The sequence below is a fragment of the Silene latifolia genome, chromosome Y (assembly GCF_048544455.1).
Source record: "Silene latifolia isolate original U9 population chromosome Y, ASM4854445v1, whole genome shotgun sequence".
NCBI classification, from domain to species: domain Eukaryota; kingdom Viridiplantae; phylum Streptophyta; class Magnoliopsida; order Caryophyllales; family Caryophyllaceae; genus Silene; species Silene latifolia.
In genome coordinates this window covers 288,246,427-288,271,342 of record NC_133538.1, presented here as the reverse complement: position 1 = coordinate 288,271,342, position 24,916 = coordinate 288,246,427, and the positions used below count along the sequence as shown (strand labels likewise).

Sequence of the window (24,916 nt, the reverse complement as noted above, 5' to 3'; positions counted from 1 at the left end):
TTTTGATCGATTTCTCACTTGTTCGTATGTTTCTTTCCGTTTCTTTACTATTTCATACATCAATTTCGATTTTTCTTAATTATTTTCTTAAGTTTTGGTCATAACCTTATTTATTTAGTTTAATTACTGAGTTTGACTCTTATTTTGCATGTTTTGATCGATTTTTCAGCTTGTTTGCTCGACATTGCTAATCCGTCTGCTTCATTCCAATACTATTGTTAATACTTACTGTTAACTACTAGTAGTTACTCTTTACTTCCTTGTCTAATTACTAACCGTACATACTTAGTGTTTCAAATCGAGTATTGAATTTTTCATGTCATTTCATTACTAGCACATTTTGTGTGCATTTGGACCTTGTTTGGATCTTCGAATTTTAGGGTTTTCCTCTGTTCATTTACTCGCTTCTGGTAGTGTTATCCATTCTAACTCGCTTAATTTGTTATTCTGGATTTTGTTTTTCGAACCACGAATAAAGTTTACGTTTTTGGCTAAAAAAGTACGTCGTACTGGATTTTCAAGTCCGGTAAAATTTTATCGGGTCTAATCAGAAGTTTGTTTTTTGTTTGTGTAGATACAAAATCAGAAGATGGTCTACAGTTTACTACTAATAGAAAACCGTCGAGAATGACTGAAGAATCAATCGTTACTTATCAAAATGTGACCGAGTTAAGGAGTGCTCACACCCGGGAATCATCCCAATCATCTCCTTTGTTGACTGTGAAAGACGGTGCAAATTTATACTTGATGTAAGCTTTTTTTATCAGTAATCTTCGTTTTACATCTATTTTCTATTGCATGGAATCTATAGTTCACAACAATTTTATCAGTAATCTTCGTTTTTCTACTGTTCATTGATGTAAGCCCCTAATATCGACTATACATTGCACTCCTTGTTTTAATAGTGCTTTTCGAGAAATTACCTGGTGTTTAAGGGTAGCTAGGCTCTTTGTATGCATAGGAGACTGTGGAATGACACCATTAGAGGGGGGAATACCGAGAAGACCACAAAGTAATGTCTACGCACAAGAAAAAAAGAAATAACAAAAATGATTGGGTTTAGGCTGCCGGTTTTGAGTATTAGTACTCCGTATTCGTATATCGACTACTTGTACTTTAATTAATGGTAAAACGTTTAATGTGATGATTGGTAGTAATACAAGAATCTTTTGACTTTTGAGTCCGTTAAATATAGAAGTAGAGTACTATGAATGTAGTTAGTTCTATTCTCTGTGTTTTAGCATTACATTTTCAACCAGTCAACTACTTAACCTCTCCTTTCTTTGTTAACCCTGTGCTGAAGAAGTCTTAGCCTAGTTATGAAGATGAAGATAATGTGAATGATAAGAATACGACTTCAAATCCTGCTTCTTCATTGTGTTGTACCGGCCTTCTGCCTTCTTTGACTGACTGCTAGATAATTACAAAAGAATTTGCTTCTTATTTTTGCCTATCCTCTCCATTTTATAAGCAAGTAAGATTTTTACCTATACTCCCTATGTTTTGACTTTCACAAGCATGTTTTTTTTATGTATAGGATTTCATTAGTGGGAACTAATTATTTAAGTAATTTGATGCTTTTTCTTAAAGTTGAATGATAAAATGTTGTTACTGACTTCATGGTTTTAACCCAAATGACTCGACCTGCATTAACAAATACAGTACTCTGTATAATATTACAGGGTGATGATGTGGCTAAAGTCGTATTACCAAATCAAAGTAAAACTATCTCAGGACTAACAAGAATAGCTAGTGATAAGACAGGTATCGAATCCACAGGGAGGCGGTAAAAGCTAAGTCTAAGAGTATTTAAGCTGTCTAGAAGTAACCGATTTTGGGGGGTTTTGTTTTGAGTTGATTCTAACAAACTAATTGCAACTTAAATAAAAGGTGAATAACAATATTATTAAAAGTCTAGGAATTAGGTTCACTAGGTCAATCAGTCGGGGATTATCAATCAATTACTAAATCTATCAAGTTGTTTAAGGTCATAAGATCGGTCGACTCAATTATGCCCTTTAGATCGATTCTAACATGCGGTCACTATGATTAGATGCTCTCTATTTGATTATCGCAGCCTATATCAATTCTAACCCGGTCGGCGATAGGATCGATTCGCTACACTAATTAATAACTCAGGCCTCAAGTGATTAACTAGAAGAATTACAATAATCAAACAACAACTTTTATGATATCAATAGCAACTAATTGATTTTCCCTTTTTAATTAACCTAGATCCCCTTCATCCTAGATGAGGGGATTAGCTACTCATAATTATAACAACAATAACAAATACGATTAAAGATGAAGACATAATTGCAAGCATAAAACAATAATTCAAGAGCATAAAACGATAATGATTTTAATTAATGAGGAAAGATTAGTACCATACAAAAGGAAGATTAGGGTTCTAAGAGAGTTTTCCAGCAATATCCAAGCAAAGTATAACGTAAGTTTACAATAAAACACGAGTCTTTAATTTATAACAAAAGATTAACGTTTTAGGAAATTCCGGAAATAAACCCGCCAGAGAGGATCCTCGATCGAGTCAGAGATGACTCGATCGAGGACAGCTGCTCGATCGAGTCAGCAGTGACTCGATCGAGGAACTAGCTTTACAGGTTCCTTCTTCTCTTCTTTCACTTCTAGTCTTCATGATTCCTCGTTTCTCGTGCCATGCTTCGTGTACTCTACCGTGCCGTCTCCGCTATGCTAATCTCAGCTTGATCACACTCATATTGAGTCATTTCTGCATCAAAACACAAAATAGCGGCAGTATCGACAATTCATTGAAATAAAGCATATAAATGATATAAGAGGCACGAAACGGTATGTAAAGCGGTATAAAGGGAGCTATAAAAGTGTATATGAAATTGATACATCAAACTCCCCCAAACCAAACTTTTGCTTGTCCTCAAGCAAAGCAGTCAGACCAAACAAAGAACAACGGACATATGGTGAATAAATAACTCAGAGCAAATGTATATGCACATACAAGACTCAGCTGTCCATATCTAGAACAAAGTAATGACCAAAATTGTGCTAATAAAACAAATTCAAAAGCACGGGTAATAGACTAACGCAGCTCTTACTCAAGATGTGACATGATACCGAGACTCAACCAAATACCTTTCAACCTTGCAAGACCATTTTGTCGGATTCTCGCGGTTTCACTCATGCACTCATAATGGGTGAGATATATGTAAGATAGAAAGAAGTAAGACTCTCACTCAACTTATGAGATATGCATGCAATCTAATGTGATAAGAGATTCTCCAACTAATACGCATTCACGAAACAGACCAAGTACATGTATCAAGGACAGAATGGTGGTAAAGTGGCATGTGTATAGAAGTGGCTTGTGCAAAAGCACGTATGGATATGTGAGGCTCAGACGGTAGTCGCAGTACTAGACCAATAGCCAAATCTAATAATAAATAAAACAAACATCCAGCTGGAGAAATAATCTCAACTTTGACAACATATGAGAGAAATGTAAAGGCTCTCCAAATGTGCATTAGACTCCAGTAATCACCACACACGACCTCCTAACAAATCCGAATGAAGCATACATTTTTTCTTCTTTTCTCTTTTGAATCTTTTTTTTCGAAACTCTTTTCTTTTTTCATCTCTTTTTCTTTTCTTTCTTTTTTTTTCTTTTTCGAGACTTTTTTTTTCTTTTTCTCGCTGCTTCATAATACTTCTCTTTTTCAACATAAGAGGTCACACAATTGCTACAAAAAGATAGCTACTACCCACATGACAATAAAAGTCCCAACCCAACCAAAGTAGCTATAACAATAAGGCTCAAACAACTGCGACTATCCCGAAAAGGTAGGCAAATTCTAGAATGTAGCTAAGAAATAGGATATAAAATGGCTACATGGTTCAAACGGGCTAACAAAACTGGGTAATGGAAGGCTTATTTGAACAATAAGAATCGCCTATCCACATGTACTTAATCAAATGAACGCGCAAAAGCTAAGAAACTAATGTCACACTTATGCAGTTTGATATTACATATACCACAAGGAGACCACACTCATTAGCCTAAATAACAATGAGACCGGTTTATTAATGTTCCCGGCCTAGGAAGCTCTAAAGATCTCAGAAATTTAAGTGGTTTACCAACAAAATAAAGTCAAGTCTACTCGGCATAAGGCATATTGTGACGGTAAAGACTTGAGTAAAGAGCTTTGTTTATCATAGCTAACAGGTCAAAACCACGTACATGGACAACTAAATGAGACTCAAATACAAAGACAAAGCAAGTTATCATCATTGCTATACAATTCACCAAGACTCGACTCAAAATAAAGAAAAGTAAATAAAAACATGTTTTTGTATTTTATAATTTTTCAATTTTTTTTTTGAATTTTCTAATTTTTTCACACAACAATAAATAAAAGCACACAACAGAAATAAACACACTCCCCCAAACCTAAATGTCACAAAGTCCTCATTGTGACGCCTTTCAAAGATAAAGCAATCACACGTAAAAACCAAAGAACCTATAGGACACTACTAATAAAGGAAAGAGGGTAAAAATAAATGCAATAAAACAAAACAAGAAAGATAATACCAAATTTTGTAATGTAGTAGCCTCCCCAAACCAAACCGGAAAGAGAGGATGTAGTGACCATTTGTCACTCTTGGGCTCCATATCATCAAAATCATCAATATCGGCATATAAGGACATAAGCTCGGGATCGGGGACGACCTTTGCGGCCACGGCCTCTACCACGAGTGGGTCTCCGAACACGGCCTCGACCACGAGTGCGCCGGAGCAAAAGGTGGAAGTAGAAGCGACAAATCGGCCAAACAGGCCTCTCGGGAACAAGGGATGTCGGTGTCCTCCGCAAAAAAAGTAGTAGGTGAGAGGGTGGACTGGAGTGTAGAAGGGATGGCCTAATGCACCAAACTCGGTGCTAAATCGTCCAAACTCCGTAGAGTCACTCCGTAAAGATGGAACACACTACTGTCGTCACCGGAGTAGTGTAGTAAGAAGGTGACACACCGCGATATCGCCCCGAAGCTAAAGTCATAGCCTCCATCTGTTCCCACATCCTCCTCTCTGTCAAAGCAGTGTTGATGCCCGTATGCATCCTCACTTCCCGTTCAATGACGGGATCAAAATGGTAACCGGAGCATAGCCTAAGTGGGATAGGTGAAGGAGGTGGAGGAGAAGCGGCTGGAAGGAACCCAGCGAGATGGGTAGTGGGTGCACGACGTCTCGGCGCCCGCCGTGGTGGTAGTAGTACTAGACCCGGAAAAGTAACCAAAAGATCCTCGGGAATCGGATAAGTAACGGTGGAGGTCGCTCCACAGTAGTACTCTCCTCGAGGGGGTCAACAAAGAGTAAACGGGCGCAAGGAAGAAGCATGCATGACTCACCGCGGACCCTCCAAAGATAATGGTCCTTCCCATTCTTAATATCAAGATAAGAAATGTCATAGCGAAGGTGGTCATCATCAACAAGTGGCTCAAAGTCGACCATGGGCCCATACGGGTCACCACCCTCAAAGTCACAAATGACCCTAGCAATCTTGGTGACAAGAGCACCACGATCAAGGTTCCCGCCTCCCGATCATCCTATCAAACGCCGAACGGACAAGAGCGGGGGAGAGAATTGGAATGTCTCCTCCCTATAAGGATTTAAGTAACTAGCAAGTATTAAGACCTCAATAGTGGAGGTCTTGCTCTTATCGGTCCGGCCATACAACAAATAGCTCAAATACCTTAAAAACATACGAAGACAAACGTGTTGGATATCTAACAAAGCCATAGCACGACGTCGCATCCATATAACCAAGAAACGAAAAATAACGAACGCGGACAACCCACCAACACCATACAAGTCCCCTTCAGTATGCTTATCCAATCCCAGGATTTCAGAAATACGGCCAAAGGTTAAAGACCGTTCAACATTAAGCAAACGAAATCTGATTAGGTGATCACTGGGGAAATAAGTAAAAGAACACATAGATTCAAGAGTCAGGGCAGGGTAAGATAACTCGTGGAGCGTGAAAAGACCCTGCAACCCGATTTCATTAAACATGCCAAACATGATGTCGTCTATCTTCAAAGTGCGCAAAATTTTCCTATCAACACATCGAGTGGCACTCATAGACTTGGATAACATATACACAAACCTGTCCTTCTGTGCTTTGTCACGAAATTCGATAAATGGATAATCGTCTAAGGGAGACAAATCATCCTCCGAAGACACAATCTCCTCAGGAATTACTTCGGGTTGTTGAACCGGTGCTCTCCTTTCTCTAGTCCGCTTATTTCCTTGCCCGGAAGTCGACATTATCTACATAAGAGCAAGTAGAAAATTAAACTTCAAAAATGTCAGAAAAACAGTCCCGGTTTTGGCACTTATGGGTCCGAAAAATCAATTTTTAAGACTCCAAATGACAATGAAAGCATCCAAAAACTTAGGGGAACATGAGTATGTATCAAATATGGAAGATTCCAAGCAATAGAATACAATTCTAACCAATTTAATGCAAAATTTCTACCCGGATTTTGAAGAACCCTAATTCCCAAATTAGCAAATTAGGCATGAATTTCAACAATTAAGGGGCTAGAAAGCAAGGAAATAGCAATTGTATACTAGCAAGGGAAGATTCAATACAATAAACTCAAGATTTAAGCAAGAAAAATCAGAATTTTCGAGACATATAAAGGCAAAATCGCGACTTACCTGAGCAAATTAAGCAAAGGAATTGAGAAAATAAGCACAAGAGAACGATTCAAGCAAGTAATAAGCAAGTAAGCACAAGTTTTAAGTGGGTTTTGATGATGATTGATGATGAATATAGAGAGAATGAGTAGTAGAGGAGGAAGAATGCAGGGAAATAACACGAAAAGAAGAAGGAAGTTGAAAGAAATTAGGGTAACAAAAGCATAAAATCGGTGAAAATAAAACGCGGAACCCGGTCTAAATTGGATCCTCGATCGAGTCGCAGCTGGCTCGATCGAGGAACCAATTTCAGGAATACCCAACTCTCGTTTTAAACTTTGTTTAATTCATCACAGGTTCCTCGATTGAGCCGCAGGTGACTCGATCGAGCTGACAGGTTCCTCGATCGAGTCGCCATTGGCTCGATCGAGGAAGTAGGTATGCGCTCCTTTCTTCGCCATTTGTTACTCATAACTTCAAATCCCATCAAAATTCCTGCAAAAGACACTTGAAAGCATATCAAGTACCCTCTCCTCGTCTCTCCAAGTTCCAAGAAACATAAAAACAAAAGCAATACGTGAATTTAAATCCTAATTATAAACTAATAGTTTACAAAATCCGAGCTGCCTCTCGGTAGCGCTGGTTTTTACGGTCCCGCACGACCGTAATTCTTCATCAGTAAGAAGAATCAATGGGGAAGAGGTCCAGAGCCTCTATTACCCCCACAAAAGCACCTTCATAGTACGTCTTCAAGCGTTGCCCATTCACTTTGAAGGTCTTTCCTCTGTCAGAATGCAGTGTAACTGACCCAAATTTGTTCACGTCAGTAACAGTGAACGGTCCAGACCATCTACTCTTCAATTTACCTGGAAACAAGCGCAAACGAGAGTTAAACAAGAGAACTTTCTCACCAACATGAAATTCTCTTTGCAAGATATGCTTGTCATGCCACTTCTTCGTTCGATCCTTGTATACTTGAGCACTATCATAGGCATGCAGTCGAAATTCATCTAGCTCATTCAATCGCATCGATCGTTTCTCACCCGCTTGATGAGGGATCCATATTCAGCTCTTTAATGGCCCACATAGCCCTATACTCAAGCTCCACATGTAAATGACAGGACTTGCCATAGACAAGTCGGTAAGGTGAGGTTCCAATCGGCGTTTTGAAAGCAGTACGGTAAGCCCATAAAGTATCATCGAGCTTCCGACTCCAATCCTTTCTGTTCTTGCTTACCACCTTTTCCAAGATCTGTTTCAGCTCTCTGTTGGAAACTTCTACTTGTCCACTGGTTTGAGGATGATAAGCCAATCCTCTTCGGTGTGTAACGCCATACTTCTTCATGAGAGAATTGAGATGACGCTCATTGAAATGCTTGCCTCCATCACGATCATTTGCGGGGGCACTCCAAACCGTGGAAATATAGTCTTAAACGACAACAACAATGATTTAGCATCACAAGTGGGGTGGCAATTGCCTCCACCCATTTAGAAACATAATCTCATCACTACTAATATGTATTGGTTCCCAAAAGATGTAGGGAACGGCCCTTGGTAATCAATGCCCCAAACATCAAAAATCTCTACTTCGGAGATTCCAGTTTGAGGCATCTCATGCCTTTGCGAGATATTGCCAGTTCTTTGACAAGCATCAAAAGAACGAACAAAGTTAGTAGCATCCTTAAGGATAGTAGGCCAATAAAAACCCGATTGCATTACCTTAGCAAATGTCCTAGAAGGACCATGATGACCACCATATGAAGAAGAGTGACAATGAGAAAGGATGGCACGTACCTCACCCTCTGGGATACATCGTCTGTATATACCATCGGCACACTCTCGGAACAGATAGGGATCGTCCCAGAAGTACCTCTTCACATCATGCATGAACCTCTTCTTCTGCTGATAAGATAAGTCAAGAGGAAGTTGTGGGTTAATATCCGTATACTACCCTAAAATTGCAGGACTATAACGTAAATTTAAACATGCAATTTATAGTCATAAAACGATAAACACAATGAAATGATTAATGTATAGAAATAACCTCGGGTCCTTTAAAATTGCGGCGTAAAGAATGTAAATCAAAGCGATTTCCTCCTAATTGTTACACCCAAGACTTTGTCCGAGATATGCCCTTGTGCTAGAACAGTGTTCTCCGATTGCCTTGCAATATAGGGAGAATCGATGTGAGTTTTGTCGAGATGAGAGATCTCGGGTTTTTCGAGGAGAATGCTCTTCAAAACCCTAGTTTTTCTCAAATGAAATTGTCTAGGTCAAAAGGAGAGGGAGTCTCTCCTTTTGTTTGGTTCGGCCGGACCGAGTGCATGCATGGGGAAGTGGGCTTCCACTTCCTCTTAATTTTAGCTCGAGGTCGTTAGCGAAATGCTAAAATGTATATGACGGGTTTATATTATAAATCACATTATCGGTTATCGGAAATTAAGGCATCGGCTAATAATACGGGTTAGTGAATTATTAATTCGTGTCCGACAAAGCGTGTTGTATAATTATATTCAATATACATTTAATTAAATATAAATCGTTTATATTTAATTTCTACGAATTAATCAGTTAATTCGCTTATAGCCCATGATATTTAATCCGTATTAAATATAATATCTCAACATCACATATTTGACTAATTACTAGTCAAATAACTCGGACTAACTGGTTAGTCAATTTTGGCATCTACATGATTGTATTTCCATCTTCACGTCTCTCAAACGTATCCTATAGGTGTGACTTTTAGGGACCAGTTGATCACCGCCATCCGTATGACAATAACGTCAAACTTATCTAGCAAGCCAACCGTTATTGATAAACGTGGATCAAATGATAATAATACCAAAGTATGCCCTTTGATCCTTTTAGAGGTTTATAAGTCCTTGCACTAATTGTTAAGGACACCAACCCCAACAAGCTCCCACTTGTCCGTACAAGTGTATGTGCAATGACGTTATCCGCACTAACCGGAGGACACAAGCTCCAACAAACTCCCACTTGTCCGTACAAGTGTATGTGCGATAACCGATTCTCATATTCATTTAAAATTTCTCCCACTCAATGTAAAACAATTTGCGGATCTGGATCCACAAAGGTCGTATTTTACAATCGATCCGTATCTAGAGTGGTTTCCCCGACTAGAGAGTAACTTAACTGATAAAAACGAATCCGTATCCGAGCATGGCCATGCATTTCGATTCTGACTCCTCGAGTGGCCCTGAGAAATATCGAGTACCCGATAAAGGCTGAATATTTCCTTCAACTCGACTCCTTCCGATCTAAGCACAACATGAAATGACCCAGAAAAAAATCTACTTGGCCCCTGTTACGGATGACCGTGAGAAAGAAACCAAAGTCACCCAAAATCTGCCGTAGTCTCAAGAGACAGTCGATAGTCTAAGAATCGACTCTTAGGATCACCATGGAAGTCCTATCCACGACCAAGACAACGAATGTTATAAAACATTTAGGACTCCACGTCGATGTCACAATTGTGTCCTACGAAATATCCGTATAAATCGCCTCTGTGATTGGTCAGTCAACCGGTTGACTTATGGCTCGTTGAACCCACCATCAACCAACGTCACAAAATAATTGCCAGAGTTATCAGCTCATGTGGGCAATTAAGGACTAACAAGATATGATGTTTGTTCAGTTCACTTTGTGGTGTTCAAAATCGTCGTACAATTCCACATGAAAAACAAAATATATATATAAAATATCAAAACGATGAGGTCGTATAGAGTACAAAAGCGAATGAATCTAATCCATAAAAGAGTACTACAACTTAGGAACACGTTTAATTCCCATGGAATTAACGTGCCCTTCATGCTTATCTTGTCGTAATGCTTTAGTGAGAGGATCTGCTATGTTGTCATCTCGTAGCAATCTTTTCTATCACTCTTTCTTTTGCTCCACGTAATCCGGATTAGATGAGCTTTCCGTTGTACATGTCTAGACTTGTTGCTAGACTTAGGCTCCTTAGCTTGGAAGATGGCACCACTATTGTCGCAATAGATGGTGATCGGGTCATTCGAACTAGGCACTACAGATAGCCCATGTAAGAATTGACGCATCCATATCGCTTCCTTTGTTGCTTCGACGCGGCATAGTACTCGGACTCAGTCGTAGAATCTGCTGTAACAGTTTGTTTCGAACTCTTCCAGCTGACTGCAGCGCCATTAAGAGTAAAAACGAATCCTGACTGAGATTTCGAGTCATCACGATCCGTTTGGAAGCTAGCATCTGCGTAACCGGTTGCACATAGCTTTTGTTCGCCTCCATAAGTCAATGCCCAATCTTTAGTCCTCCGTAGGTACTTAAGAATGTTCTTGACAGCTAACCAATGTGATTCACCTGGATCTTTGTTGGAATCGACTTGTCATACTCGATGCATATGCCACGTCCGGACGTGTGCATATCATGGCATACATGATTGATCCTATTCCGAAGCATAAGGAATCCGTGTCATGCGCTCTTTCTCTTCCTGTCTCGGTGCACGAGACTTGCTCAAATGCACCCCTGGAGACATAGGAAGGAACCCCTTCTTGGAGTTAGTCATCTTTGAATCTCTCTAGGACTTTGTCTATGTAAGACTCTGATCGAGAGATAACATCCGACGTGATCTATCTCGATAGATACGGATGCCCGAGAATTCTTTGCGCCTCTCCCGGATCTTTCATCCGGAAATGGTTTTTCAACCATACTTTCACCGAAGTTAAGAGAGGTATGTCATTCCCAATCGGGAGTATGTCGTCAACATACAATATTAGGAAGACAATCTTGCTCCCACTCGACTTGATATATAGACATGGTTCCTCGACGGATCGAGTAAATCCATTTTCTTTTATCACTTGGTCGAAGCGATGATTCCAACTCCTTGATGCTTGCTTAAGTCCATAAATGGAACGCTTAAGCTTGCACACTTTCTTAGGATGTCTTTGGATCGATAAAACCTTCGGGTTGTACCATGTACAACTCTTCCTCCAAAAAGCCGTTTAAGAAGGCGGTTTTCACATCCATTTGCCAAATTTCATAGTCATGAAAAGCGACGATCGCTAAGATAATCCGAATGGAACGCCGCATGACTACGGGTGCAAAAATCTCATCGTAGTGCAAACCTGGCACTTGGGTGAAACCTTTAGCAACTAGTCGTGCTTTGTAGATATCTTGTTGACCTTCCACAGAATGCTTTATCTTGTAAAGCCATTTGCATTGAAGGGGACGAACCTTAGCCGGTAAGTCAACAAGATCCCACACGTTGTTCTCATACATAGAGTCCATCTCGGATTTCATGGCCTCAAGCCATAGCTTTGAGTCGAATCGGTCATGGCACCTTTATAGGTTGCGGGTTCACTACTCGTTAAGAGTAGAACGTCATCTATGTCATGTTCCTCGACCATACCGATGTATCTGTCCGGAGGAATAGAGACTCTTCCCGACCTCCTTGGTTCCTCGGAATGTTCACCGCAAATGGATTGAAGGAATAGGTTCCTCCAATGGTTGCTCGGTGTTTGGTTCTGGAATCTCCGACAAGTCGAAGGTTCTATCACTCTTTGCATTCTCGAGAAATTCCTTCTCTAAGAATGTCGCACTAGCCGCAACAAAAACACGTTGTTCGGTTGGCGAATAGAAGTAATGACCACGTGATCCTTTAGGATAACCTATAAAGTATGTCTTGACCGATCGCGGGCCGAGCTTATCTTCGTGTCTCCACTTGACATAAGCCTCGCAACCCCAAACCCGTATAAAGGACAAGTTAGGGACCGTTCCCTTCCATAGTTCATATGGAGTCTTGTCAACAACTTTAGACGGACTTCGGTTAAGTATTAGAGCGGCTGACAAAAGAGCATAACCCCATAATGAATCAGGTAAAACCGTGTGACTCATCATGGATCGAACCATATCAAGTAGTGTTCGATTTCTCCGTTCGGACACACCATTCAATTGAGGTGTTCCAGTGGAGTTAATCGTAGGGCGATCCCACGGTCTTTAAGGTGTTGATCAAACTCGTGAGAAAGATACTCGCCACCACGATCCGAACGTAGTGTTTTAATCTTTCTACCTAATAGGTTCTGTACCCTATTTTGGTATTCCTTGAATTTCTCAAAGGATTCACTTTTGTGCTTCATTAAGTAGACATAGCCATATCTACTCAAATCGTCCGTGAAAGTGATGAAATACCTATAGCCTTCTCGTGCGGTGATTGACATAGGACCACATACATCCGTGTGTATGAGCCCTAATAGGTCGGCGCCGCGCATTCCAACACCTTTGAAGGAAATACGAGTCATCTTACCGATGAGACATGATTCACACGTGCCAAATGATTGAAAATCAAAAGCCGAGATAGCTCCATGTTTGATGAGTCGTACATTTTTACGCGTTTCTCATTAATGTGTCCCATACGGGAGTGCCATAGATACGTTTGATCTTTGTCACCAACCTTTAACTTTTTATTCATTACGTGTAATATTTCCGAGGTCGATCTAAAACATAAATTCCGTTCATGGAAACGCCAGTAAATCATATCGTGTAATGAGAAAATGCAAGCATTGTTTTCTATTACAAATGAAAAACCAAGTTTATCAAGCGTTAAACCGAAATAATGTTTTTGGAAAGACTAGGAACATAATAGCAATCATATAATGATAACTCAAATCCGCTTGGAAGCTGGATCACATATGTCCCCTTGGAGATGGCGGCTACTCTTGCTCCATTCCCGACACGCAGTCCACCTCACCCTTTACGAGGGGTTCGATGTTTCGGAGCCCCCGCACATGATTACACGGATGAGAACCACAACCCGATATCAAGTACCCAAGTTCCGTAACTTGCGTGGTTAATCTCAATCATATGAATAAAAGTAGAAGAGAGAGAAGACATACCAACAGGTTTAACACGACCTGCCTTTAAGTCCTCATGATAAACAGGACATGTGCGTCTCCAATGCCCGGTCTTGTGGCAATGATGGCATTCCATGTTTTCACTCTTGCTCTTTGTCATGCCGATGAGTTACTCGCCTCACCAGGACCACTCTTCCCCGAACCCGACTTCTTGAACTTCGCCTTACCTCTCGTTAGGTTTCACGGAGCTTTGCCCTTACCTTTCCCTTTGTTTGACACAACAAGAATATCTGTTTCGAGCTCCCATCGAACTTCATGTCCTTCTCGGTGCATGCGAGGAGGGAGTGCAATTCATGGGGAGTTTTCTTCAAATCATTCATATAGTAATTCGCTCCGAATGCGAATAACCATCGTGGAGTGAATGAAGAATACGGTCGATAACAATGTTCTCACCGATGTTACGATTAAAGGTCTCCAGTTTCTCGACATTCTCAATCATGCTGAGAATGTGTGGGCTAACCGGTTGGCCCTTCCGGAGTCTCGCATCAAAGAAGCGAGTGGTATGCTCATAGGTCACGATTCTCGGTGCTTTCGAGAATTCCTTAGTGAGCGTGGTGAAAATCTTGTTTGCACCTTGGGCTATGAAGCGTTTATGCAAATTGGGTTCCATTGCAAAAATAAGTACGTTCTTTACCGCACCCGCTTCTAAAGCGAAATCGTTATACTCGTTGATTTCGTTAATTCCCGACCGTGGGGCACAGGTTTAACGGCATGGGCTCAGCGATATCCGAGCTTCCGTCGGCGGCGGCGGATTCCGTAATCTTTGCCTCCCGGTCCCGCGAAGTTGGATCCGTCATTCTTCGATCGAGTAGATCGATTCATCGACTCATGAAGATCCTAAGCCAGGTCTCACGGTCCAATGTGGCACTTGGCATTGGGTTATCACTTGAACCCGACCATTTGTTGTTAAGCGATTTAAAATCGTGATCTACACCGAAAAAGAAAGAAAAACAAAACGAAATAAGCAACTCATCGAGGTGATTTAAGTCTATTTTAAAATTCATTTTAAACATGTAGACTCTTGCACTTGCATAATTGATCTCCCTCAAGAAAGATACAAGTGATCCCAAGACTCAATTTACGTAAATTGATAAGCCAACTGTTTAGCTAATTCTTCCCTAAGAACTCTTGGTCGATAGATTTCTGTAAATCCTATCTATAGTCCACCATAGTCACAGGATCGTACGAGTGACCATGGTGTTGAGATAAAATAGGTCAATCGGTTCCAACTTACCCGACGTAGAAGGGGTCATAGTATGCCTACCGACGAAGAAGGGACTCATTGGAGTTTGACCTATAAAGACCGTTCTCAATTTTAGTTTATACGAGGAAGATCCCATCAACAAAAATTATAATTCATTTTAAGTGAACGAATAACTAGCGTCTGTCGTGAATGAATCAATTTAGATGATGGCTTAGCATGATCGTGTGACATACGAATGTCAATGAAAACTAACTCGTGACCTCTATATGTGTCAGTTTTCATGCAATAATTAGGTGGTTTGGTTTTTAGGCGGAATATGATGCAAATTATCGTTGCGAAAAATAAATAAAAGAATGCAATACGTAAATAAAAGGTCCTAGTGTGGCCTATCCTAGTAAAAGAACATAATACAACTTTGGAATCCACCGTTGGACCCGAAAAGCTTGTCTTGATGTTCCATCTTGATCCATGTAGCGGGAGTGAGCATCCGGTCTCCATCTTTGGTCTTCTCAAAAATTACAATTAAAATTACAAAATATAAACCTATTTACATTCTAATTAAAAACTGTAATTACAAGTGAAAAATCCAAAACGGAGATACAAGATCTCAAAATACAACCAAGACCGTGTTCCATCATTACGGTAACACGTTCTACTAAGGCCACACTAAGTTACAACTGATTGCAAAATTAAATACGTAATTAAAATGGCATTCACGGCATTCAACAAAACGATAAATAAAAATGCATCAACTAAAAACAAATTCATTCGTGACATAATTCCGTAATTATGTTAAATTTATCCAAACCACCTTTTAATGATTAAAATTCATGTGATAAAACCGCTTCTATCATTTAATTTTAATCCATTATAATCCGTCATTTTAAAGACGCTTCAAAACAACTATATGGTACGTGAGTGAACCGATTCACTATTAAGCGAGTGTACTATATCCGTATAAAGTACATATTGAAGCCAAAAGAAAATTTAAATCAAAAGAAACAAATTTTCAAAGCTGTTAAAGGCAAAATCCCTCGATCCAGGGACACAAGTGCTCGATCGAGGGACAGGAGGGATCGATCGAATGAGGCTGCCATTCGATCGAGGGGTCTGCCAATCAGGAGGTGCTCGATCGACTAAACATGAGGTCGATCGAGGACCTATATCGCAAAAGGCGCTTTCGATCGAAATCGAGGACAACTCGATCGAGCGATGAGAGGGTTTTAAAGCGTCGATCGAAAGTGCAAAGGACTCGATCGAGTAAAACAACACAGAAAAACCACTCGATCGATTGAAAACGAGTTCGATCAAGTTCAAAATTTTCTGGAAAAATTAAAACCCTCGTGAAACATTTTTGAGACAAAATCAATTGCAATTTTCGATCAAAAATGATTGAAAACAAAATCTAACAATTGACAAAAACTTGACATGTTGCTATAATCTCCGTATAAAATATCAACATGTAAAAACAACAAGAAATTTGAAACAAAACAGCCGTGTAAAACATGGCACGGTTTGGTTTTTGAGACAAAACAACAACAAGAGCAACCGTGTAAACAAGACACGATTCCCAATGCAACCAAAAAACGCAGCAAATTAAAAAATTTCTGAGAAAAAAAAATGGTGCAGGAGACAAAATTTTAACCAAAATTCATCGTTTTCAACAATCGTTTGATGAAAAACACATATAAAAATTTACGTGGCCTCGCTCTGATACCACTTGTGGGTTAATATCCGTATACTACCCTAAAATTGCAGGACTATAACGTAAATTTAAACATGCAATTTATAGTCATAAAACGATAAACACAATGAAATGATTAATGTATAGAAATAACCTCGGGTCCTTTAAAATTGCGGCGTAAAGAACGAGAAATCAAAGCGATTTCCTCCTAATTGTTACACCCAAGACTTTGTCCGAGATATGCCCTTGTGCTAGAACAGTGTTCTCCGATTGCCTTGCAATATAGGGAGAACTGATGTGAGTTTTGTCGAGATGAGAGATCTCAGGTTTTTCAGAGGAGAATGCTCTTCAAAACCCTAGTTTTTCTGCAAATGAAATTGTCTAGGTCAAAAGGAGAGGGAGTCTCTCCTTTTGTTTGGTTCGGCCGGACCGAGTGCATGCATGGGGAAGTGGGCTTCCACTTCCTCTTAATTTTAGCTCGAGGTCCGGTTAAGCAAATGCTAAAATGTATATGACGGGTTATATTATAAACTGTCATCGGTTATCGGAAATTAAGGCATCAGCTAATAATACGGGTTAGTTGAATTATTAATTCGTGTCCGAAAAAAAAGATTGTATAATTATATTCAATATACATTTAATTAAATATAAATCGTTTATATTTAATTTCTGAATTAATCAGTTAATTCGCCATAGCCCATGATATTTAATCCGTATTAAATATAATATCTCAACATCACATATTTGACTAATTACTAGTCAAATAACTCGGACTAACCGGTTAGTCAATTTTGGCATCTACATGATCGTATTTCCATCTTCACGTCTCTCAAACGTATCCTATAGGTGTGACTTTTAGGGACCAGTTGATCACCGCCATCCGTATGACAATAACGTCAAACTTATCTAGCAAGCCAACCGTTATTGATAAACGTGGATCAACTGATAATAATACCAAAGTATGCCCTTTGATCCTTTTAGAGGTTTATAAGTCCTTGCACTAACTGTTAAGGACACCAACCCCAACAGAAGTGTACCTCCTACCAAATAATTGGCATAATCTGCAAACCATGGGGTATTTGCAGCTACAGCTAGAAGATGGTCGTCTGGAAAAGAATCATCGATGGGCAAAATCTCTCTTCCCGAGAATCTCAATCTGGACAAATGATCTCGCAACAACATTTTCAAAGACTGGACTTATCACGGATTTCCAAATCAAATTCTTGAAATAATAAAATCCATCTAATAAGTCTAGGTTTAGCCTCTTGTTTGGTTAAAAGATACTTTAAAGCTGCATGGTCAGTGTGTACAATAACTTTAGAACCAACAAGATAAGCTCTAAATTTGTCTAATGAATAGACAACTGCAAGAAGCTCCTTCTCTGTAGTAGCATAGTTGATTTGTGCATCGTCGAGAGTCTTGCTTGCATAGTAAATGGCATGTAACACCTTGTCCTTTCGCATTTGTCCCAAAAACCCCCAATCGCATAGTCACGGCATCGCACATAATCTCAAAAGGAAGGCTCCAATCCGGAGAACGGATAATAGGAGCTGAGATAAGTGCTTGTTTGATCCTGTCAAAAGCTTGAACACACTTGTCAATAAACACAAAAGGAGCATCTTTATGAAGAAGCTGAGTTAGAGGTTGAGCAATTTTAGAAAAATCCTTTATAAAGCGGCGATAAAACCCTGCATGACCAAGAAAACTACGCACACTTTTAACATTAACCGGCACGGAGTTGCTCAATTACCTCAACCTTAGCTCTATCCACTTGAATGCCCTTACGACACCAAATGACCGAGTACCACCCCTTCAAAGTGACCATGAAGTGGCACTTCTCCCGATTGAGAACAAGGTTGCTCTCCTCACAAATGACGCAAAACTTTAGTCAAGTTTCTCAAGCAAATATCAAAATCGCACCATATACACCGAAATCATCCATAAAGACCTCCATGATAGACTCTATGTAATCAGAAAATATGGCCATCATACAACGCTGAAAGGTAGCAGGAGCGTTACATAAACCAAAGGGCATCCTCCTATAAGCAAATACACCATACGGACAAGTGAAAGTGGTCTTTTCCTGATCCTCAGGATGAATGGGTATCTGAAAGAAACCTGAGTAGCCATCTAGGTAACAGAAATAACTATGACATGCTAATCTCTCTAACATTTGGTCAATGTAAGGAAGTGGGAAATGGTCCTTTTTAGTGGCCGTGTTCAACTTCCTATAGTCAATGCACATCCTCCATCCTGTGACAAGTCTAGTAGCAATCAATTCATTTTTATCATTCCTTACTACTTTGTAGTACCTCCCTTCTTAGGTACAACTTGGACAGATCACCCATTTAGAATCGAGAAATAGAGAAAATAATACCGATCAAGTAATTTCGTACCTCTTTTCTTACCACCTCCTGCATTGGAGGATTTAGTCGTCTCTGACCTTGTGCACTAGGCTTGTGGCCTTCTTCCAAGTGAATTCTATGCATACAAAAGTCGGGACTAATACCTTTGAGATCGTCAATGCTATACCCAATTGCCTTTTTATGAGTTCTCAAAACGATCGACAAAAAGCGGATAGTGACCTTGATTAGGTTAGCATTGACAATCACCGGGTTCATCTCACAGTCATCAAGAAATTCATATTTGAGATGAGAGGGAAGAGGTTTTAATTCAGGTTTCTTTACCTCGGTTACCTTAGGTGTGACACCCAAATCGTATACCTTCGATGTGGGCATTCCTCTCCGATTAGAAGCTTCTCAATTCGATGAACTGGACTCCATGAACCCGTCGATCACCGGGATCGAAACCGGGGCAATCTCCGGAGGATCCTGTCCAAACACATAGGAAGACACACATCAATAGTAAAATCAACAACATCTATACTATGACAAGTCTCTTCTATCATGGGGTTTTTCAATGCTTTTTCCAAGTTGAAAATAATCGTATCATCCCCCACAACTAAGGTCAATCTCCCCGCCTAACATCTATAACCGCCCCCGCAGATGTGTAAGAACGTGCGCCCGAGATGATAGGGATTTGGTTGTCTTCAGCCATGTCCATGACAACAAAATCAACGGGGATGTAAAATTTCCCAATACGAACGGGAACATCCTCTAACACCCCCAGTGGGTGCTTAACTGATCTATCGGCCATCTGCAGTGTCATATTAGTAACTGTTAACGGACCTATATTTAATTTCTTAGAGACAGAATACGGCATAACGTTGACACTAGCTCCTAAATCACAAAGAGCTTTACTAATAAAAAGATGACCAATATGACAAGGGATAGAAAAACTTCCTGGATCCTTTAATTTGGGTGGTGTATTAATTGGCAACATGGCACTGCACTTCTGAGTGTAAGAAATAGTTTCCACCGCGTCAAAGGATCTCTTCCTTGTCAAAATCTCCTTCATAAACTTTGCATAAGCCGGCACTTGAGTAATCAATTCAGTAAAAGGGACACTTACCTGTAGATTCTTCACGACCTCCATAAACTTACCGAACTGCTTATCCAGCTTGGATTTTTGTTGTCGGTGAGGAAAAGGTAGAGAAATAGTTATGGGCTCGGCTTACTTCTCCTTAGAAACAACTTTTGAAACACCGTCGGCTGGCAATATTGGATCCTCGATCGAGTCAGGGGTGACTCGATCGAGCTGGATGGATCCTCGATCGAGTCGCCTGTGACTCGGTCGAGGAACTTTTGCAGGTTCAGCTTTTTCGTCTTTTTTACTTTCGTGTTTCAACTTCGTCAGGCTCTTTCTCATCATCACTAAGCTCCAAATTACCCAATCCTTTGGGATGCATGTAAGGGACTTCATCAACAGTAATGGGCACTTCATTCTCAAGACTTTGCAGGTCGGGATTCGTATAAGAAGTACCGCTTCTCAGCTGAATAACATTAGCTTGCTCATGAGCTTGTTTGCCTTGAGGAGGAAGACCCACGGCTGTTTTGATGGATTTTGAAGCGCCATCCGAGCCACCGATTATCTAGTATCTTGTTATGGGCAATCACTTTCGAAAATTTGAGCCGTCCTTCTCTTTGCATTGACAAAGTTTGTTGCAAAAGATTGCGCAACTCTGCCATATCATTGTTCGGAGCTTGTTGAGGAATTTGTTGAGGAGTTTCTTTGAGGAGGTCATTGATATTGATTGTTAAACTGCTGGCCTCCTTGATTTTGCCTTTGATATCCCCCTTGTGATTGATTACCACGATTGTTGGGAGGGATATAAACATTCTTCTGCGGTTGTGACTGCTGGGTTTTGCACATTCTGACTAGACCATTGAAGGAAAGGATGTTCCTTCGTTCTTTCATTGTAGAAGTTGGAGAAAGGTGTACCTTGTGCACCTTGTTTGTAAGCCCGAAAATCATTAACTCGCTCAAATGTGCTCATACAATCAATTGCACCATGTCCATCTAAACCGCATCTAGCACAAGTCTCCTCTACTTGCTGACTCATAGCATGAACTCTCTCTTTACTACCCAATGATTGGGTAGTCTTTATCTCAGCAATTTTAGCTGAAATAGTCTCCAACTATGCCGCCAGAGCACTATCAACTCCGATTACCTCGCGTGCTTCCTCTAGGATTTCCATACCTGGCGGTATGGGTAGCAATCTGATCAATCAACTTCCACGCGTCACCATCATTGGTGTTATCTTGAAACCTCCCATTCGCAGATGAATCCAAAAGGGCACGATGATCGTCAAACAACCCGTTATAAAATCAAGGTTGCAAAGGAACCACTTTGGGAAACCATGATGGGAATCGATCGAACTAAACGCTTGAAGCGAGTCCAAGCTTCATTCAAATCTTCGATGGTGCTTGCTTGAAACTAGTAATTTGATTCCTCAAAGCATTAGTCTTTTGAGGTGGGAAGTACCTCTTGTAGAAAGCAAGAGCCAAGGAATTCCAAATCAGTAACTCCTTCAAGATATCCATATCCATATCCTCAACCACTCGGCTCCATCTTTCGGAGAGAAAGGAAAGAGCACCGCTTAACGATCTTGTGTCACTCCAGCTGTTAATGGGATAGAACAGCAGTAGGTGACAAACTTCTCCATATGCGTCGCAGGATCCTCAGCAGCTGTCCCTCCAAACATATTTTGTTCCACCAAATTGATATAAGATGGTCGAATCTCGAATGTTCCATTGGTAGTAGTGGGCAACTTAAACCCTTGTGGAATAGAGTCTAAGGTCGGCTCAGAGTGACTGGCTAAGGTAGGCATGATGGGGGCTTTAGGACTTTCAGTGATAACTGGAATTTCAGGAATAGGAATTTCGTCCTCTTCCTCTTCGTAGGACCGATCGGCTGTCTCAGTTGATCTCGCCGTTTCGACGTCAAGTATACTCAAGTCTTCTACTTGACCCACTTCTTGATTAAATTTCCGTCTGTAGCGAAAAGTCTTCTCAGGTTCAAGATCAAAAGGAATAATCTGGGACCTATTAGACCTGGGCATAAACGGAACTAACAAGAAAGTGTGAGAGCGGTCTCAAGGAACTGGGTTCCCTAAGACAAAAAGACAAAATAAACACAAACAGACTAACCAATTGTTGCCTCCCCGGCAACGGCGCCAAATTTGATGTGGCTAAAGTCGTATTACCAAATCAAAGTAAAATATCTCAGGACTAACAAGAATAGCTAGTGATAAGACAGGTATCGAATCCACAGGGAGGCGGTAAAAGCTAAGTCTAAGAGTATTTAAGCTGTCTAGAAGTAACCGATTTTGGGGGGGTTTTGTTTTGAGTTGATTCTAACAAACTAATTGCAACGTAAATAAAAGGTGAATAACAATATTATTAAAAGTCTAGGAATTAGGTTCACTAGGTCAATCAGTCGGGGATTATCAATCAATTACTAAATCTATCAAGTTGTTTAAGGTCATAAGATCGGTCGACTCAATTATGCCCTTTAGATCGATTCTAACATGCGGTCGCTATGATTAGATGCTCTCTATTTGATTATCGCAGCCTATATCAATTCTAACCCGGTCGGCGATAGGATCGATTCGCTACACTAATTAATAACTCAGGCCTCAAGTGATTAACTAGAAGAATTACAATAATCAAACAACAACTTTTATGATATCAATAGCAACTAATTGATTTTCCCTTTTTAATTAACCTAGATCCCCTTCATCCTAGATGAGGGGATTAGCTACTCATAATTATAACAACAATAACAAATACTATTAAAGATGAAGACATAATTGCAAGCATAAAACAATAATTCAAGAGCATAAAACGATAATGATTTTAATTAATGAGGAAAGATTAGTACCATACAAAAGGAAGATTAGGGTTCTAAGAGAGTTTTCCAGCAATATCCAAGCAAAGTATAACGTAGGTTTACAATAAAACACGAGTCTTTAATTTATAACAAAAGATTAACGTTTTAGGAAATTCCTAAATAAACCCGCTGAGAGGGATCCTCGATCGAGTCGAGGTGACTCGATCGAGGACACCTACTCGATCGAGTCAAGTGATGACTCGATCGAGGAACTAGCTTCACAGGTTCCTTCTTCTCTTCTTTCACTTCTAGTCTTCATGATTCCTCGTTTCCCATGCCATGCTTCGTCTACTCTACCGTGCCGTCTCCGCTATGCTAATCTCAGCTTGATCACACTCATATTGAGTCATTTCTGCATCAAAACACAAAATAGCGGCAGTATCGACAATTCATTGAAATAAAGCATATAAATGATATAATAGGCACGAAACGGTATGTAAAGCGGTATAAAGGGAGCTATAAAAGTGTATATGAAAGTGATACATCAGGTGAAAACATGAATTATCAACGACTTATATATGTTAGTCTATTAATGAAAATGAAAATGAATACCTTTTTTACAGCAATGAGTACAGAATTGAAGAACACTGCTGCAAACCATGAAAAAACGGCGACAAAAGAACAGCAGCAAAAGGTACATACCAGAATTTTCCTGTTGTCAAAATTGACAAATCATGGTTTGCACATCTCTGAGTTTGCCCATTTAATACGATCGTAATTTCGTTACTTAATTTCGATTGATGAGGTGAGATCGGGATTAGGTCCGCGCCGGAGAAGTTGAGAAATATTCTTTTACGATGCAATCATTGCTAGATTCCTGCAAGTGAATAATTGGAATGTTCAAAAGGGTACTAAAATGTTGAGAGAATGTCTGAAATGGAGGTCAGACTACAAGCCTAACGAAATTCTATGGGTATGTGGTACACTTCTTATGCAGAAAACTAGAACAAACAAACGAGTCATTTCGAGTGTGCTCTTATTGATCATTTCGGGTAAAGGTCATCTAGGGCACAAGTCTACCCTTATGAGTTGGGTCAATAAGGTCATTTTCAGGTTGTGACTGATAAACCTTTATTAATAAGCCCTTCCGGAGCATTTTTTGTGCTACGGTTATAATCAGGTCTGTGACAACGTTTCTTTCACGCTCAGCGACTCAGGGCGGGTTTAAGTTGCGTTGATTGAGGTTGGGTCACTTTGTGGCTTGCCAAATCTAATGATTCTATAGGATAGGATTGGCTAGAATGTTTCCTCTTTACTCAAAACACTCAATATGTTGAACTTGTCTGTTTCCAATGATACAGGAAGATGTTGCTTTTGAAGCAGAAACTTGGAAAGTATACAGATCAGCCTCCGTGGACAAGAAAGGGAGACCAGTTATCGTCATGCGTCCTTGTCGTTAGGTACCTCTTCTATTTGCTACATCCCTCAATAGAAGGGAAATTTGATTAAAGTATGATTGAATGAGGTGCATAAGCTACTTCAGAAGACCAAATGCATGCTTGTAAATTAATCCAGTGATTTCCTGTGTTTTTTTTTACCTGCGGAAGTATACTGATTTCAATGAACATCGCGGTGTTTCTATTCGAGATAGCAAGCCCTATAAAGAATTCTGACAATAACCTTTGGTCACTGCCTTTGATGTATGGCGCCAAGGTTAATGATTTGATCATGCTCGGAGAATGGTGAAGACTTTTGACACCCATGTTTCTGGTACATCCTCTGTTCATTTGACAATTTCACCTCTGAAAATGTGTTTGTGAAGCGTTTACTGCAAATGGGTTATTTCGGCCAAGTATTCATCAATTGTATCCTTGTTATATGGTTGATAAAGTGATGCCTAAACTAAACTATGTGGTTTAATTTGTGAAGCATGCTGGATTTCTGCACGTTGGACTTAGTTCATGTATGCCTGTTATTATGAAAGTAACAAGAATCTCACTTCAGGCAGCTGTGAGAGAGACTTTCAGAAGTTCGTTCCTGATGCCCGTTCTACAATCACGGAGTCATATGGTAATGAATCTAGGGTTTTTCATCACATTGACAATCAATCGCAGGTTACGCTTTTCATTGTTGCATATCTAAAGGCTATTAGCTTAAGGTTCCCCTTATTTAATCTTTGTTATGTACTCGTATATCTTAAC

General features: G+C 40.0%; 1 long non-coding RNA gene across 1 annotated transcript; it reads left to right on the top strand.

The window, feature by feature from the left end:
* The first annotated feature begins 473 nt into the window (after positions 1-473).
* LOC141633064 (uncharacterized) lies at positions 474-23,409 on the top strand. The gene is made up of 3 exons (XR_012537875.1): positions 474-1,126; positions 1,318-1,474; positions 23,339-23,409. It is a non-coding gene; the product is annotated as an uncharacterized LOC141633064 (long non-coding RNA).
* The last annotated feature ends 1,507 nt before the right edge of the window (positions 23,410-24,916 follow it).